At 42.2% G+C, this 19,563-nt stretch overlaps 1 long non-coding RNA gene across 1 annotated transcript in view; it reads right to left on the minus strand.

Moving 5' to 3' along the window:
* LOC109378482 (uncharacterized) overlaps nt 1–8,145 on the minus strand; it is a 309,621-nt gene extending 301,476 nt beyond the window's left edge. Inside the window, exon 1 of the long non-coding RNA XR_002122996.1 lies at nt 8,060–8,145. This is a non-coding gene — a long non-coding RNA (uncharacterized LOC109378482). The remainder of the gene's footprint in view (nt 1–8,059) is intronic.
* Nucleotides 8,146–19,563: the final 11,418 nt, after the last annotated feature.

Consider the following 19,563-nt stretch of genomic DNA (forward strand, 5'->3'; position numbering starts at 1 on the left):
GGGTAGGTAAATAGAAGAGAGGGAGAGAGAGGGAGAGAGGGAGAGAGGGAGAGAGAGAGAGAGAGAGAGAGAGAGAGAGAGAGAGAGAGAAAGTGAAGAAAAAATCATGTGCATTACACTTAGGAATTATAACCTATGTGAAGCTATCAATATATCAATAATAATTATATACAGAGTACCGATTATGTACTGGAATGCTGACAAAGGTTTAACAACCAGATCTCTGGGGGGGAAAGTCCCTGATTTGTAGCATTTGCCAAATTTTCATGGTGTAAATATTCCTACCATGGTCAATTTCAAGCTGTCATGATGACATCATCAAATGTAAGTTGGGAAGAGATCAGCATCGTTGGCTCTGAAGAGCTAGCCAGCCCCAACGCACCATTGCACACACATGAATCTACGGCTATTTCCAAACTCTTTCCCAACCAGTGTGGCTCAGGAAGCCAGGCTGAGGCCAGCTGTAATGACCTGCAAAGCCCTTGATTTGGCTTAATATCACCCTGACAATATCAAGTTATAAATAATCTAAAGCATGGGTGTGATATTAATTTGCAGTCCCTTTTCTTTCTTCCTTTTTTTTTTTTAGCTGAGCCATCCTGTCACCTGTTGGCAGCTCAGAGGCAGCTCAGCTCGGGCCAGGAATTGAACCAGTGACCCTGTTGCTAAGAGCTCGCACTCTTAACCAACTGAGCCACTCAGCCGGCCTGCAGTCCCTTCTCTTTAGGCTCTTAATCTCTGTGAGGGGAATATTTCTGTCCTTAATCCTGCTTACATCCTGTTTTCATAATCTGTTTTGGTGTCGGCTGCTGACGCTAATTTTTGTGTAATGATAGTCCACATTCCACAGCAATCTTCATCAGAAATGGTCAAATATATACATCTGGGGCTTTATACAAACGGCAGAGCACAGGTGGCCTCTGTCTACAAATGCTCTGGGTTCACAGTTGAAGACCGAATTCTTTCCCTCTAGAACCAGGAAAAAGGATGTCCACCCACACCACCTGTGTTCAGCATTGTACTGGATAGTCTAGCCAGCGCGATAAGGCAAGTAAAAGAAATGAAAGTGACCCCAATTGAAAGAAATAATTAAACCTGTCCTTATTCATATATGACATGATCTTCCATATAGAAAATCTGGTGGAATTCCCCCAAAATGATACTAGAACTAATAATTGAGTTTAGCATGGTTGCAGTATATAAAATTAATATACAAAAATCAGTTATATTTCCATACACTATCATCAAACAGCAGGAAATAAAAAATTTTACATGCCATTTACAATATCATCAAAAATATAAAATATTTAAAAATAAAGCTGACAACTGACAACAGATGTGAAAGACCTACACTCCAAAATCTATAAAAACACTGCTGGAGAAATTGAAGACATAATAAAATGGAAAGATATACTCTGTTCATGGTTCAAATGCCTCCAATGTCAATTTTCCCCTAATCAAAATTCTAGCAGGCTTCTTATGGTAGAAATTGATAATGTTCCAAAAGTCACATGGAAATGTGAAATAGCTAAAATAGCCAAAACAACTTTTAAAAGGAATGAACTTGTAGAGCTAACATTCCCAGATTCCAAGACTTATAATAGAGCTCCAATAATCAGCATACAGACAACTGATTTTCTATGAGTCGCACAGGCTACCCAGTGGACGAAGGGTAGTCCTTACAACAAATGGTGCCGGAACAATTGAATATCCATATAAAAAAGTGTTAACTTCGCGCCATACCTTGAACAACATACAATATTAAGCCAAAATGGATCATAGACCTAAATATAAAACCTAAACTATATGACTTCATGAAGAAAACCTTTTCAACACTGGATTAGGCAATGATTTCTCAGACATGACTTCAAAAGCATGACCCATAAAAGAACAAATTGGTAAACTGGACATCATAAAAACGTTATATGTCTACTCGTTACAAGATACTGTTAAGAAATGAAAAGCCAAGCCACAAACTGAGAGAAAATATTTGTAAATCGTATATTTGGTAAAGGATCTGTTTTCAAAATATATAAAGAACGCTTGAGAGTCAGTAATAAAAAACAACCCAATAAATAAAAAGATCCATGGGGAGCAAGTAAGTCCATGAAAAGAAGCCAAATATCATTAGTCATTAGGGAGGTGAAGATTAAAATTATGAGATACCACTACATACCGATTAAAATGAGTAAAATTACAATGACCAGTCACACCAAGTCTTCGAATGGATGTGAAGGAACCAGAACCCTCAACCACCGCTGATGGGACTGTAAAATGGTATAACTGCTTTGGAAAACATCTTGGCAAGTTGTTGAAAAGTCAAACACCCACTTATCATATGATCCAACTATTCCATTCCTAGGTATTTGTCCAACAGAAATGCAAATATTTGTCCATACAACGTATTTTACATGAATGTTCATAGAAATCTAATTTGTAAGAGCCCTAAACTGGAAACTACCCAAATATCCAATAACAGGCGAATGTTAAATGGAGGGGGATAGTCATACAATGGGATATTTCTCTGCAAAACAAGAATGAACTCCCGATACTCACTACAACATGGATTAGTCTCAAAATAATTGTGGTGAGTGGAAGAAGCCAAACAAAAATGAGTACATACCAGACAATTCCATTCCATAAAATTCTACAAAATACAAACTAATTTATAGGGACAGAAAGCAGATCAGTGGTTGCTTAATGAGAAGGAGTGATTGATTACAAACGGACACATGGGAACTTTTGAGGGTAATGGATACATTCATTGCCTTGTGTGATGGGTTCCCCAATGTCTAAATATATCAAAACTTACCAAATTGTACATTTAAATATGTGCAGTTTAGTGTATGTCAATTATACCTCCGTAGAACTGTTTTTTTTGTGTTTTTTTTTTAAGTAGGTACTGGAATAATTTTAGTGCCAGATTCTTAAAATATGCTTATATATACAAAGTGGATTGGTGATTCAGAAAAAGAAGTAGATGGACTAATTTAACAGGCATTTTTAACAGAATATATTTGTTCTGCGTAGTAGAGTTTGAGTGCGAAGGTATTAAGTAACCAGTCTGATCACCCTCTTCCCTTTTAAATTGGTTGTTTGGGTTTCTGTGTATTCATCCATTGACTCATTCATTCACTAATTCAGTAAATAATTACTGAACACTCACTAGCAACCAGCACTCTTCTAATATGGTATTTTTTTAATCAAGTCTCTATTTCATGGAGATTGCAATCTAGTGAGGCAGACAGACAATTAAAATGCAACGCTAGTAGATATACTATGCCCTTTATTGGAAAATCATTTTGTGTTCCTACTATACACCAGACAATGTCTAGTAGAAGTGAAGAAACAGCTAGGTCTCCTACCCCTGGGAATATACTGTCCAACCTAAGAGATGGGCATCCAAGGAGTGATTAAGATAAGGGGCATGCCATGGGCTGTGTGCTGGGGAAGTAACATCACAGAGAGGTCATCCCAGACTCCTAGAAAAAAATGATGTTGAAACTATGGTTTTGCTCTCTAACCATTCCATGCTGTCTCGGGTAGGTGATCAGCAGCTTTGTTTCCTAAGGTTTGAGGGCTGCATTCTAGGTTAGGCATTTGGATGTTCCTGCACGATCAACACCACAGTCAGCCTTCTCTAAAGCACCCAAAGAGAAAAAATGAATAATACAGAAAACACCAGGCTCTGTATCCCCAAAATATAGGCATTAACCCAATGCAGCCACGAGATAATTTGGCTGTGATTGGGGCATAGTTTAGTCATTCCTGAATTGATAGGATTTCTGTTCCCCGAAACTTTCCATTCTCCTATCTTTCGAACAGTCCCACATGGAGCTATAAAGCTACATCACCACAGTAACAGGCCAGTCATCTGGGGCATGAAATACGGAGTAACACCAATGTCCACCTAACCAGAAAGAATACATTCTTTAACTACAGCAAGGATAGGATGCGTATACATCAAAGGTGCTGTATCGAGGAGGTAATTCCCAGAGGTGCTTAAATTCCAAATCAAATCACCTTTCAGATGCCAGCAAGAACATTTATTCAATATCAGAGATCAGATTTTCCACACTCAGAATCATCTCCCTTCTAGTCCCTTACCCAGGAAGAAACATAAAGTTTGTTGTGTTGGGTGTTTTTTTTTTTTTAGCACGAACAGTGCATCAATAGTGTTTCATGAGATAACGTAAAAGGATAAAGCAATTTTTTTCTACAGAGCAAAGTGGTCTTACAGGAAATCGGCTGTCAGTTTCATCCTCTGAGACCAAGGCTTCACTAGAGAAGTCAAGTAAAGCCAGTGACAGCAGAGAATTAACATTCTTCTCATCACCTGGCTTTTGGGATAAGAGCAATTTTAGTGAGGCCAGAGGAGCCACTAGGGTTTCTCCTCTCAGAAATCATTTGTTCCTTGTCTTTTGACTTTACAGGATACCAAACAAAATGTTCCTATGCTGAGCACGCCATGCCATCAGTCAGTATAAGCCTCCAAAATAGGCAAGCATCACGTGGTTTTATTATTTGAGCTGGGAAGAATTCAACAGCATGTAAACCAACCTTCTCTTTTTATAGATGAGGAGACTATAGCCACAGAATTGGGGGTTTCTCTAAGATCTCATTTCCATTCATGCAGTGAAGACCTCAGATATGCTATGCCTTTGTCATTGAGGTCTCACAACACCTTGGGTTGTAGGAGTTACGCTAACATTTTAGCGTGACTATAAAGTCTTGTAAGTTGCCTAAGGTGTTAGATGACATAACTGAACTTCTCACTTGGATCTTAAGACTCCAAGTCCAGGGGGCTCTCCAACATAATGCTGGCTGGTGTCAGAAATGTTACAATTCATAACCCAGGTTTTGAAACTTTCTCTACCGGTAAATAATTTTGCCAGCTAATCCTAAGAGGTCCTCTGCTTACCAGTGGCTTCTGGTTAGGGTCTTGGGCTATGGGTATTAATGTATTTGTTATGACTTCAACTCTTGGCTGCAAACCTCTTCAGATGGGCTTACTGTGACTTTATTCTATTACACACAATATTGGAATAAGCAGAGTACAGAGGGTGTTCTTGAAGGAAAAGATCAAAATCATAGGGTGCAGCTGATTAGAGGTTGTTTCTGGGGAAAAGGATATTGCATGTGCGGTCTCATCAGGTTTTTGTTTGTTTTGTTTTTTAATTAAGGTATCGGGGTGACAATGGTTAGCAAAGTTACATAGATTTCAGGTGCACAATTCTGTAATACATCATCTATATATCACATTGTGTGTTCACCACCCAGAGTCAGTTCTCCTTCCATCACCATATATTTGATCCCCTTCACCCTCATCTATCATCTCCCTCCCCCTTTACCCTCTGGTAACTTCGATAGATGATTCCATAAAGAAGATGTGGTATATATACACAATGGAATACTACTCAGCCATAAGATGAAATAGTGCCATTTGCAACCAACACGGATGGATCTTGAGATTAAAATGCTACGTGAAATAAGTCAGACAGATAAAGTTGAGAACCATATGATTTCACTGATATGTGGAATATAACACTGAAAACAACAAAAGAACAAGAAAAACAAATGAAGAAACAAAACTTAGACACAGACAATGGTTTAGCTGTCAGGTTTACAAATGCATGAGATCCCCATAGAGGCGGTCATCTACGATGAGTACAGTGTCCGCAGAGATGTTTCCAAATTGTGTGCCTGGCACACCTCATCTCCCCTCCCCTCCCCTCCATTCTCCTGCCCTCTCCTCTCCTCTGCCATCAGGATAAAGCCCACGCTCATTAACAGATCTTACAAACTCCTTGTGATGACACCTGTCCTTCTCCACCCCTTTCCTTCCTTGACACGCTGGCCCTGTGCTCTGCTTCCTTCATATATGCATCCCTGCTTTCCATTCTCACTCTGCCTGACCTTTCCTCTCACCTCTAGACCCTTTTACAAACTCTTATTTCAGCCAATGAAGCTCTTCTCAACTGTTGGGTCTCAGCTCAGATGTAATTCCCCGTGAGGAGCCTTGCCGGTGCCCTCACCCCTGTAATAGGCCCTAGGTTGGGCCTCTTGTTCTCTCCATCTCGTACATAGCTCTTATCATGCTGTGATGGAATAGGCTGTTTAATTTTGTCTATCCACCACTATATTGTAAGCCCCCAGCTCAGCATGGTACCCAACGCCAGGCTCAATGTCTGGCACACAGTAGATGCACAACGTTCACGTCAAATGAATGTGGAGTGAATGGATGAATAATTCTATGACGTGGTCTATAAACAGTTATACTAAGGTTGCTTTAATTGAAGGCAACAAAAAATGAGTAGGTTTAGACTTCTCTTCCCAGGTGACTTTTTGGAGAGGTCATGGGGTCAGCTCAATGCAGTGATCTGTGTCACAGTGACCACCTAGGGAACACACAGAATGCGGATTTGCCACGTACACATGAGAGGCTCCAGGAGAATCTCTAAAGAACATCAGCCAACAAAGGAGGTGACTCTACATGCAAACGTGCAATGTTTTCTGTGCTATGGAATTTATTTCTCATTGATACTTAAATGGAACCTGAAATAGACCGAGATTTAATGAACAAAGACTCTAGGAGAGGCAGCCCATCCACAGGTAAAATGAAATCATTCTTGATTACCTCCAATGGATGGCAGTTATGAGCTCCTGTACACAATTTAAAGGTAATCATGTAATTCAAAAAGGGGAAAAAATATGCCAGTTGAACCTAATGGCAAGTGACATTTTGGTTCAGCCACGATTAGAATCAAGCAGCTTTCCTCTGGTGTTTCATTGTGGTGCCTTCCCTGGGTTCACAGAGGGTTAATTCTGCGATCCTTGGGGATGCCTTAATGGCCATGGTTATCCAAATCTTGATTCAGAGCAGAGGCCAAAGATTATGTTTTCTCGGCACATCCACAGACATATTAGGACATGAAGTGAAGATGACAGGAGGAGAATATCTCCTTTCTCCTCGGAATTGCCCCAGGAGAGTTTTCCACGGCGACCTCCTCAAACCCTGGCTTTGCATTAGAGTTATTGTCCTGAGAGGAGATTCAGTTAGCGCCCCTGATTCATTTCTTATAGTGCTCTCTTGTTTATTCTTGGTGGCAGCTAACTTGTAAAATTTTATTATGATTTTTTTTTCTTGGTTTGTGTCATGGAAGGGATAAAAAAAAAAAAACCCACAACGATTCTATCATCAGTCCTAAATGCAGTTGTGTAAATCTGCACGAAGGCCATGTGTCTACAGGGGAAGTGCTGGATAACAGGCTATTCCATTCCCAGTGGTCATTCTCTGGGTTTAGATTTCTTGTTTCTAACAGCCCAGAAGACCGAGGGAGGGAGGAAAGCATTGGTTCGTGGGTACTGTGGATTTAGTGGTCACCCTAATTTGAATTTCAAATTTCATCTTCTCTCTGTGCTGGTAGTAGCATGATCCTTATCAAGCACAATGCGATTCAATCATCACCACCACCAATTGGTGATTCACCAAAATTACCATGGCTCACTGCAATGGCCACAGTGAGCAAGTCCCAGATTCTGCTGCCCCCAACTTCAACCAAGTACTGCAATTACACTAAAACATACAAAGAATCCATTGTGGCTCCACTCTTTTATGACTGCACCTTGCAAAAGCTGTCCCCTTGTTTAGGACATCCTCCATTTTCTCTCTCCGTGCTTTTCCCCCAACCGCTGTTCATCTGTCCGGAAGTAACTCAGACATCATCTCCACCCAGCTGGTCCCAAAATGCCCCATTGAACTTCATCAATCAGTTGAAGAAGTCCATTTGATTATCTTTATCCCTTGTCAAACTATACTCTGCCTTAGTATTCAGACCACCCTCTATCCATCCTTATATTTCCAAAGCCTGGCCCAGTGATTGGCATGTGGAGGGTATTCGGTGCAGTTTCAGTGGACTCCATGTTTCAGCCTAGACATCATTACCTCCAAGCAGTGATCTCATCCTTAAGGCTTGGTGGCCATTCCTCCGACGTGCTCATGTACTACACTAATTCGACTTGCAACATTCATTGGTATTGCATAAAATGTCCCACTTACTTGTCTCCCTCTGGATCAGAAGCTTCTCAAGGGCAGAAAGTACATCTTCTTTGTTCGCTAGTGCATGCCTGCAGCATGTGCAGCACCTAAAACAAAATAGATGCTTAGTAAAAGCATGTGAAATAAATAAATGAACAAAGTATGCAGAAAACAAATGACATTGATTAAGATTCTAACCCATCTTTAGAGTGGCCTCTGGCGACTCCCATGAAGTCTTTGAAAACCATGATCCCACAAGCTTCCAAGGCATGAACAGATGGGAGAGAAAGCCTTCCCAGTAGGAGTGTCATGCTCCTGCCCTGCACCTTCTGTAAAGCCCAGAGCACCACATCGTCATAACATGATGACAGATGAAAACTGCAAAATTATATTCAAGCTCGTCTTGCAATTTCGTGTTTAGCCTTCTGCTGCCAACCTCAGAGGTGCTTATAAACCAGCTTAAGGATTTACCACTAATACCTTCCCTAAGATGGCATTGTCTTTTGGCACTCAGGGCTCCACCAAATTGCTGTTTTGGTGTTGGGTATGTTAAGGGAATAGGGAAGCGACAGAGAAAAACAAGAGAATGACTCTTTCAGCTGTCAGTTCATTTCAGCTGGGTAGGTGCAATGGTTTTTGAGTTTTAGGATGGCTCCAAATGAAATGGATGGAAACATCCCAGGCCCCAATCTAGATTATTGTGTCGTCTTGGTTTGGGGTTTTGTTTAATACAGGTTTCATGCTCTCCTCCGTACTTGACCATGACCATTCCTCTAGCAGAAAGCGATTCCATTGTCTTTTCCTCCATCCTCTGGAAATCCCAGATTTCCATTTGATTTTAAGGAAGAAAATTATCTTACTAAAGTCAGTATTAGACTGAATTGTAGTTGATTTTAACAATTCTCTCAAATTTGCTGAAAGTGTCCATCTAAACCATGACTCTAAGGAACCATCTTAATGGATGGGCTGTGTCAATGGAGTCGGAGTCAAGTTGGACTGTTTAAGGGCTGGGAAGAGCTTCAATGTGCTTGGGGAAGAAATGAATGCTACATGGAGAAAGATGGGGCGCTGGAATCAGCTCGATCTGAACCTGAAATTTATACTTTTGCAAGTTGTTTCTTTCAAGTAGACTTCATATTGAAGTATAACATTTAGAGAGCAATATGCAAAATTATAATTGTGTAGCTGGATGAATTTTCACAAATGGAACACAGCCGTAGAACTAGTTTCCAGATAAATGAACAATTACAAGAAAAACAGAAGCTCTGTTCACATACCCTCTTTATCACTACCAAACACCAAGGTAATCGTTATCCTGACATCTATCACCATAGATGACTTTTGCTTGCTTTTGAATAATACAGTATGAAATCATGCTTTGAACTCTTCTGTATCTGACTTTTTTTAGTCAATATAATATTTGTGAGATTTATCCATGTTTGTAGGTACCTACTATTTACTAGTATTCATTCTCAGTACTATAGAGTACTCCCTTGTGTTAATATAACACAATCAATTTCTCTATTCCATTGGTGGTGAATTTGGTTTTTTTCCAGTTTGAGACTTTTATGAACAGTGTTTCTGTGAACTTGTCTTTCGGTGAACCCATGTGTGCATTTCTGGGAAAGTACTCAGGCCCAGAATTGCTGGTTAAATTCACCTTTCCACTTTTTGGTTGAGTGACCTAAAACAAGTCATTTCAGATCACTTGGCCTGTTTCCCCATCAGTGAATGGGAAAATTTTACATTGCAAAGTTGTTTTCAAGATGAGATCAAGCAAGGTGAAGTATCTGACATAGTTCTGATATTTAAGCGATATTTTTCCCAAAGATGTTCAGTGCTCACCAAATATTCCATGTGCCCCTATATCTTTCACCCTTTGTTGCAGTTGGTTGAAAGTATGTGATTTGAGTTCTGGCCAATGGGATAGGAGTGGAAATGAGGTGTGCTGCTTTTGCACCTCCAAGCCACACTCCAGCTCTCTCTTGCCTTTCTACAGAACCTGGGAAAGCAAGTTTGAGTGGTGGCATCACAAGAGGATAGAGTTGCTGGGGTCCCTGAGTGACAACATGGAGCAGAAACTCCACCGACTGGCAATGGACACATAGCATGAGCAAGAAAGAAGCTTTTAAAGTTAAGTCACTGATATGTGTAGGGTACATTGCTATTGTAGCACACCATCAACAATCGGATAAATGCAGTGCTCAAATGACATGATATGTTTCCACCCAAATGAAACCATTAGAATTTCCCTTCAAAGAGTTATGTGATTCAGGCTCAACAAGACATTAGATATTACATATTACTTCACTTTGGAATGGCAAGGAAATATTTTCTTGGTGTGACTAATGAGAAAAAATTGAAAGTGATCTGTTGATGGAATATGTTAATTACAGAACCTCTCCTCTCTGTTGAGAAACCAGATTGTAATTTCAAAATTGTGTCTGATGTACCCCAAACATAGCACCGCCTTCACAAAGAGAAGGCCCTTGGTGATTATTAGTTAAAAAAAAAAATCCTCTCCCACCAGGTTCAAAGCCAGCCTCATTCTTTTGTTCCTATAAAGACTTTCTTTCTTCATGTTCCCTGGTGTCTACATGGCCTATGAGTTTTCTCCTAATGATTAAACTCCTAAAAATACTACAAAGAATGCTTAATAAGGCTTTTGTGTTTTGCTGGTTGCTATAGAGACTGTTTAGTGTAGGATTTAAAGTACGTGTAAATATGTATTTTGGACAGTGTGTAAAAACACGTATAATTTACACAGCCATAACAGCTACTTCAGTGTTGCAGTTCAGTGCAATAAGGCATATGTAAAGCATTTTATAGTGTGTTATTTATAGTTATTTACTTAATAGCCTACAACAGTCCCTTCCATTGTGTAAAGGAAATAGGTATTTACCCTGTTTTAACAATGAACATCATTTACTCCATTTAGCAATTGATAGTCTTGAGTCCCAAGCAGGCCAGTGAATATGCAATTGGTATAATGTTGATGCAACAAGGGAAACCATGTTGACAGAGAGTTACTAGGAAAACAAAGGGTCCAGCTGATGGAGTCTTGAGCTCATTAGGGAAGTTGTTGACTGAGCTACTCTGGCGCAATAGGAAACCCCTGGAAAGAGGCCACTATCTGCTTTGAAGTTACCCCAGGGATAGACCCAAGGGTGAAATAACACCGATAATATAGCAACAACAACCAACAGTGAGCAAACTTCACTCAGCTACAGGCATCGTGCTAAGTGTTTCATATTCATGATCTCATTTAATCCTCACAACATAGTGACTCAATAAGATGGGTACTGTTATTATCTTTCTTTGTTGGACAATGAAACTGAGGCAGAGAGGTTATGCAATGTTGACCGACATTATCACAGAGCAGGTAGACAGTGGATCCAAGGGTTGAATCCAGGCCTGTCTCACTCCAAAGCTTGTTTGTGCCCATAAGCCACCTCTGTATCACTCATGTTTTGCCAGAGAATTCTTAAGCCAAACAGAGGGTGGCTGTTTCTCAGTAGTGTATCCCCGACCTGTAGCATGTGTGCACATGTGGGCACGCAAACACACACACACACACACACACACACACACACACACACACACACACTTTCCAAGCATGTAGAGTCTTGGCAATGGTCAATTGTATTAGCCAAAGAGTAAGATGTGACCATAGTCATTGAGCTGGTGCATGGTCCAGGTCCTTTGTCATCTGTTAAACCTCACCACAGAATCAGGCCTCATTACCTACTTTGTTCAGAGGAGGAAGCTGACTCTCAGGCTAGGGCAGTCTGAGATCATATAGTACTTTGTATGCAGCAGAACCAATACTGGATTCCAGATCACATATAACTCAAGAAACCTTGTTATTATCAAAAAGTACAGATACAGTAATGTAATGTAGTGTTTTTTTACTGTGGGATGATTTTCCTCCTAGAGACATGTTTTGGTTGTCACAATTGGGGGAAAGCCACTGGCATCTAACAGATAGAAGGCAAGTATGCTGCTAAACATCCTACAATGTACAAGAGTGCCTCTCACAACAAAGAATCATCTGGCCTCAAAGTTCAATAGTGCCAAGGTTGAGATATCCTGGTCACGTGATTAAATAAGGTCCAAGATGGACTGGGCAACCTTATTTCAGTTGAAGTTAAATTGAAATAATGTTGGTTGTTCATTGATCAGCTTAGTTAAAAATGGAGTTCAAGATTGAAAAACTTTGAAAAGCCAACTCATCATTGTATACCCAGCTGTTTTAGAAAGACACTGAAAATGTTCTCATACCCCAGGGATGTTCAGTAACACTTGTGATCAGGATGGACCTTCCAGCACCAGCGGTGATATGGTAAAAGGCTTTGAGCTCATTCAGACACAGGGAGAACCAAGAAAGAATGTTTAGCTAGATAGGAAGCTTAATGAAGGCATAAATTAGTCTGTTTTGTTTATTGCAATATCCGTCTTTCCAATCATAATAGCTAGCACATCGTCAAAGCGCAAAACTGGTCTCATAATTTTGTTAACAATGGAATGCATGTTCTTGAGCATTCCATAACTGAGTGAATGGCTGGTCCCAAGGAGAACTGGAATGGCTCCAGGTTAATCCACCCACCCCATCTCTCTTTTCTCCCATCTTTTCTTTTAATTCCTTACAATTGTATAGTATTCATTGATTCCATTAATGAGCAAATAAGTATCCACTGTGTATGCATTCCTAGTGAGACCTCTACTGGGCTGGGACTCATTCTCCTCACCATCCTGATTCTTGGCTAAACGAAAAACCTACATCACTTTTACAAATACATTTAAGCCCCATATGCACAGGATCTTTCTCTGGCTTATTCAGCACTATATACTCAGATGTGTCCTGTCCTAGGATAGTGGCTGGCATAGAGGAGACGGTTACTAAATATTTGTTGACTAACTGAATTAAATTACCATATTCTATGATGATGAAAAAGCTTAGAAGACAGAAATAAAATTCAAGGCATCCCAGACTGCTTAGAAAATATAAGCATCAGCATGAAACCAGTTCTAGACAAATGTTGGGTGGTGTACACAAGTCCAAGCTATACCCACAACAAGGAGGCTGGAAAGGCATTACAGAAGAGGAAGGGGTCTCGGGGAGTCCTAGAAGTAGACAGCTGAGATACTCTGTTGACTAGATCTGTGGCTCACTATTCTTATTACAGGGACTCCTTGTGGGATGCCAGACTTGTGTTTTCACTATTTTAGCTATTCATACTCTGTCCCTTACTGGACCCAACCTTCCCTCTTCTATGATGTGCTGTAAGAGATATGATCCTGGATTCACTGGAGCCCTTCCCTGGGGCACCCTGGACTTGAGGATTCACCCTGCAGAAGTACAAATAAAAAAAAACTATCCTCTGTGGAGCATTTCCCATGATCTCCTGCTAAGCACTTTATGTCTATTACAGCACTACTTAATCTTAATTAAAACCTCACCAGGAGGGTGCAGCTATTCCCATTTTGCAGGTGAGGAAAGCGAGGATTAGATAGTTTGCATAATAGCTAATGGCTTTTGGCTTTTTCAAAATTCATTCTAAGGAGAGGATGCCAAGTTTCTGGGTGGGAACTCAAACTGAGAGGCTGATGATGATCTTATATTTCAGTGTTATTCCTTCATGTCATCACTGGTCTAGTTCCAGCTCCAATCATGCAGCGTTGCTGGGATTTCTAAGTAAGGAAGCAGGAAGGTGCCAAAAGATTTGGGGAAAATTAACCAAGCCAGAAGAGCTGTAATAGGAAGAGGTCAACAGTGTCAACCATGGAGCCCAAGAGGATAGAAGGCAACCTAGTGAGAATCCATATCTAGCTGATCTGGTCCATGGGCACGAGATAGGGGAACAGTCCATGAAAAGAGTGCCTCAAATCAGATAGGTACTCAAGCATTAGGATGAGGTTTATTCAAATCTAGGCGAGGCTGCAGGTCACATGGTGCAGCCCTGGACACCCAGGCTGTCTGGAATTAGGTGAGGAGTCAAGACTGCAGTCCATGGCATAAACACAGAGCCAGGCTCATTCACAGCATCATACTTCCACATGCACGCCTCCGTGAAAAGGGAGGGGGGAATAGGAGGCATTCTTTTGACAAACATTTATTGAAATGTTTTCTGAGGCACTGGAGCTATAGTTGCAGGCAAGAAACAGGTGCTGTCTCCACTTGAGTTTAGAGTTCAGCAAGACAGACAAGTGACACATAGATAGGCCCCTGTTCAGGCGTGCTATAAAGCCACCAGTGGAAAAGGTACTGCTGACCTCCTAGGGGTTTCCTACTCAACATGCGCTCTACAGGCCAGCAGCAGCAGCATCACATGGGAACTCATTAGAAAAACGGACTCCCAAGCCCCACCCCAGCCCTCATGAGTCAGAATTTGCTATTTGGCCAGACCCCAGGGGGACCCACATGCTCATTAAACTTTGGGAAGCTGTGGTCTACAAGCTCTCCTTCCAGAGTGGGGTCTTTGGTGTGTTCCACCAGGCACACAGGGGCTGTCACTTCCTGCCACAGACGTCCTCAGCGATGTGAAGGTTACACCAGAATCAGCAGAGATCAGGCAAAGGGGGAAGCAAAGTGTATTCTCAGGAGCTCCTGGAAATAATTACTGTTCTCTTAATAATAAATGAATAGGCCACAGTCCCAGAACACATCGAGAACAAAGCAAAACATGTCAATATAAAATCCAGCAAATAAAACAATCAATTTAAAATAGATTTCTCTAAATGGCTTGCCTGCCTGGGCTAAGTGCCCCGCCTCTGGACTCCCACAGCATGTGGTGCTTATATCTGCCTCAGCCTTTGTGTTTGGATCTTGAAATTTTCTGCTTCTCTGTCTGCCTCCCATTCTAGGCCATAAGTTCTTCGAGGACCCTCGTTCCTAAAAGGAAAAGACAGGGGTCCTGGCACTGAAAAGAAGGATTAGGGGCAGTTGTAAAAGATGGAAAGAATGGTTCTCTGTGTGAAACACTTTCAACAGAAGAATCACAGTACATACAGTTTTAAATTCCTTCAAGAGTATGGCTGAAAGGTCTACTCCCCACGCCCTAGCCACCCATCCACCCCCATGTAAAGTTCTGGATCCTCAGGGTGTCACCGTCAGCCATTAGCATTTGCCGACCCAGTGGCTAGAGTCTGCTGTCTTCTGAACTTTCTGAATGTCCACTGAAGACAACGGGATATAATCATATAGTTATGCCCTTTAGTGCTGCCTTGCCACACTGACCCTGAACTTGGCCACGTACTTACTCCAGCAGATGGAACAGAAGCAAACTCAACATAAGCAGATGCTTAAAGGGTCATTTCCATTTTCTCTCTCTCACTCCTGTACCTTCAGCATGAGGACAAGCCTGGATTTGCCTTCTAAAAGATGTGAAAACACACGAAGCAGAGTCCTGATCAGACAGAACACAGTGAAGGTCAGCCAAGTTGCCTAACTAACACAAAGCTGAGAAATGGGTGAGTTCTACCGAGCCCAGCTCAATCCAGTAGAACCACCTCACCATCTGAAAATTCAGAGCTAAATAAATGCTCACGACGTTGAATCACTGGGTTCTGGGTTGTTTCTTATGCAGCAATAACGAACTGCTACAAGCCACCAAGTAGAAGCAGCTTCCATTCAGAGAGCATCTAATTCCTTTCACACATAAATCCTTTTTGCATTTGAATTCTCTGCTCATGCTGAGGGGAGTGGGCTGTTGGTACCATTCAGGCAAAGAAAAAAAAAAAACATAGACACAGATCCTGCCTTCCAGCATGCTCACATTTTGGTGCCACCTGGAAAGTCACTTAGAAGCTGCTTTGAGTCAAGAAATGATCTCCAGAGGCAACTAACACCAGGAACAGTTTTAGAGTCAGCCTTGTTTCTTATTGTCGGTGAATAACTGTAAATGAAAGCTTGTATGAATATGAGGAATAGACAACAAGTGGAGCTAGTTTAAACAATTCAAAGGGGAACTTGATTAAAGATGCACTTATCAGGACTCTGTTAGTTGTAAAGGACAGAAATCATATTCAAAACAACATAAGGCACACGTTGGGTAACTGAAGGGGTCCAAGGATGTTGAGACATATTGGACCATAAGCTGCAATGCCTCCTCTCACCCGTATAACTCAGAGTAGTTTTTTATAATAGCTCTGGCTCACAAGGCCAAGGAAGGCCTCTGATTGGCCTGACTTGACCCACCATGGCTGAACCAATCATGATGGGCAGAAAGATACTGCTGCATCTGCTTGGCCAGGCCTGGTCATGAGGCCAAGCAGCGAGGTCGACTCTTCCTAAACAACAGGAAATGGGACAGGCATGGCTTCCCAAATAGGAGTTCTGTGTGAATTACACAACCTGACTACTGAAGGGGACTGGGGAACCTCACAAGATTCAAGGGACACGTGGGCAGACAGGGCTTGATCATGGGGAACCACAGCAGATGTGAGACCAGCAACCCCAGAGGGATACCGTGGTCCTACCTCAGCTCCCAAAGGCCAGGCTCTGGGTCTCTTGTTTCAAATTTGTAATTATTCTTTGAGAGGAAAGCTGGTTGTCTTACCACAGTCAGACATGCAGCCCTGACCCAATCCTCTGTCACACGGCTGTGGCAGACCTGGCCACTCGGGACTGGGAACATCATGCAGACACCACAAATGCTAGTACCACAGCCCTCTGCCTTCTTTCTCCTCCCCTGCTCCCTCAAGCATGCACTCCCTCTATGCCGGAGGGAGGTGAAAATGTTTGCAAAGTGAATACTTGTTAAAAAAAAAAAGCCATGGTACCACTGAAATTTTACTTTCTCCTTATGTCTGTTGTGCCTTCACATAAAGACATTCATCTCATAGAATGAGTGGGAAAGAAAGACAGGTAGAATAGAACTATCTGAAGACGGATAGTGAATAAACACCAGAGCTCTGTTCCCGACCAGCTGGGTGACTTTCTAAAAGTGATTTGACTTCTCAGAGCATGAGTTTCCTCAGCTATTAAATTCTCAGCAGAGATGATAAAGTCGACCTTGGATAGCTGCTTTGAAGAATCTGTAAAGCTCTCTATAAAAGCAAGTTCTACTTCTACCACGACAGCTACTATCACAACTGTTACTACAAATGATAACAACCACATACCATGTAGGGCTCAGCATTCAACAAGGCTCACTTTGGTCAAGAATCAATCAAACCGTGCAAGCCAAGTTAAGTGTCTCTTTCAACGCCTTTGAACCCAGCTCGGTCGCCTTAAATCTGAGGAGTTGGCTATGCCCTCCCAATTTCTGTGTTAGTGTCTCTGTGTGTGTAGGTGCATAGCTCTGATTTCCGACCTTCTTTATCTCTTCCTCTTTCTCTGTGTCTCTCTACCTTGTCCCTAACCACATCTTCCCAGGCCCCTCTAGTGAATTTGTCTCTCTTTTATCATCTCTTCCCTTAGTTTCCCATCCTGCCCCCTCAGGTCCCCTGCCTGGCTTCCTTTCCTCTTTCTCCTCTGTCTTTCACCCACACTCCCTGGCAGCCTTGGCACGCCCAGCTCAGATCCCCGCCCCCTTGCTTCTATGGTGCAAGTGGGCCTGTCCTGTGCTTCCTCTTCCTTGTCACAAACAGCTATGTCCTGTCTTGACAGCTTAAACAGTTTAAAAAGTAGCTAGTGCCAACCTCTGGATGCCCGAGCCAACGTAGCTGGCTGATCCCCTGCAAGAGTGAGGGTTCACCCCGCTTGCCAAACCTGAGGCCCCTGTGTGAGTGCAAAAGCACAGAAGAGGCCACCTGGCTGCTGTCATCCAGCCAAGGTCGCATCCACCACCCAGACACCTGAGGAGCAGCAACGCTAAAGCAGGCACCCTGCTATTTGTTAGCAGTGGGCCATCGGGGAGTTTCCAAGCTTGGCTTTGATGAAACTGAAAAGGTTGAATCATCCAATGTTTGGAGAATGTGAAGCTGGCACGCAGCCCTGTGTTTTCTGTAATATCAATTATTCCCGGAGACGCTGCTGCTAGCTGGGCTGGGAGGTGCTCACAAAGGGGAAAGTATCACCTGCTCCCCTCTAAGCTGCAGGAATGACACCACCAAGGGTGAGAAACGAAGTGTGTGGTCTTGAGAAAGACTCAAGAAATAGGAGAGGGGCCGCCTAGCCTGGAGGGGGCGAAGTGGAAAGAACAGAGACAGAGAGAGCAAGTAACCTGAATAATTGCTGTTGACCACTCCCCTATAACTGATTAGACAGACATCCAAGACACACCTATTATGTAGACACTGCTTGCATGTAAATGACCGGGCTCTGCTCACATCTCTGGGAGGCAGGCATAATGACTAGTCTAGTCCCAGGAAATTTCATCCCTGGGCACACCCTCACTTTCTTTCTGCGTACACTACTCCCGACTATGGTCAGACTTCTCCCAATTCCAGGATTCTACTTCTGACCACCTTCTTGCTGTCTTCCCTATGATGCATCAAAGGGACTTGAACTCAACGGGTCTAAGATTATACCCATGCTCCCCATGCCCACCTGGCCTCTGCCCTCTCACAGGAAGTGACCCCACCTCTCTGTTATACAAACCAGTCCCAGGACAAAATCCTCACCACCTCTGTTTCTCTTACCTCCATAGCCAATCCTTCCCAGGGACCATCAATTCACCTCCTGCCAATGTTTTCAGTACCTCCTCTCACTTCTTTGTCGCGGCCACACTCCCACTCTGACACAAGAGCCTCTTGTCTGGGCTCTTACAGCCCCCTACTGATCTCTCCCAAAGGCTCTCCGCTAGCCAGAGTGACCCTTCCAACAGGCAAATTTGATCAAGTCACCCCCTGCCTGCTCAGAACCCTTCACTTACCCTGAGGATAATAACCCAGAAGCCTTCAAAAAGTCCTACAAGGCATGCTCTGGACGCCCACCTTTCTGCTCAGCCTCTGACCCTCTCTCAGTACCCTGAAAATACCACACTCCTGTTCCACGTGCTACCCCTTCCCTCTGGAATACTCTTCTCCATGCTCTCTCTGCCGTTCCATCCATGTCATGTGATTTTTGCAAAGGTAATACATTTGGTTCATAAACCAAAAGTCTAAAAATAGATACAGAATAAATTATCTACTGCACTGTCCCCTGCCTACACAGTTCCCACCCCATACTCAATCCGCACCGCCATATGCTTTAAGAGATTGTAAAGCTGCATTCAAGCACATCTAAACATATTATCTTCGTCCTGGTTTTACACAAAGGGTAGCACAATTCTACACAGGTCTGTGCCTTGCTTCCTCTTTTTTACTAAACAATATACCTTAGAGATTGTCCCATTTCAGTACGCAAATGGACACCTCATTTTTTATAGCTGCATGGTATTCCATGCTATGGATGTTCATGATTTATATAAACCTTTCCCTATTCACAGAGCCGTATATATATATATATATATATATATATATATATATATATATATATATATATATTTTTAAACAACACTGTAGTAACTAATGTACACATAGCATTAGGAGCAAGTTTAGCTAAAGGACAAACTCCTAGAAGAGGAATAAATGGGTCAAAA

The sequence above is a fragment of the Hipposideros armiger genome, unplaced genomic scaffold, assembly GCF_001890085.2.
Source record: "Hipposideros armiger isolate ML-2016 unplaced genomic scaffold, ASM189008v1 scaffold_19, whole genome shotgun sequence".
In the NCBI taxonomy this organism is placed as follows: Eukaryota; Metazoa; Chordata; class Mammalia; order Chiroptera; family Hipposideridae; genus Hipposideros; species Hipposideros armiger.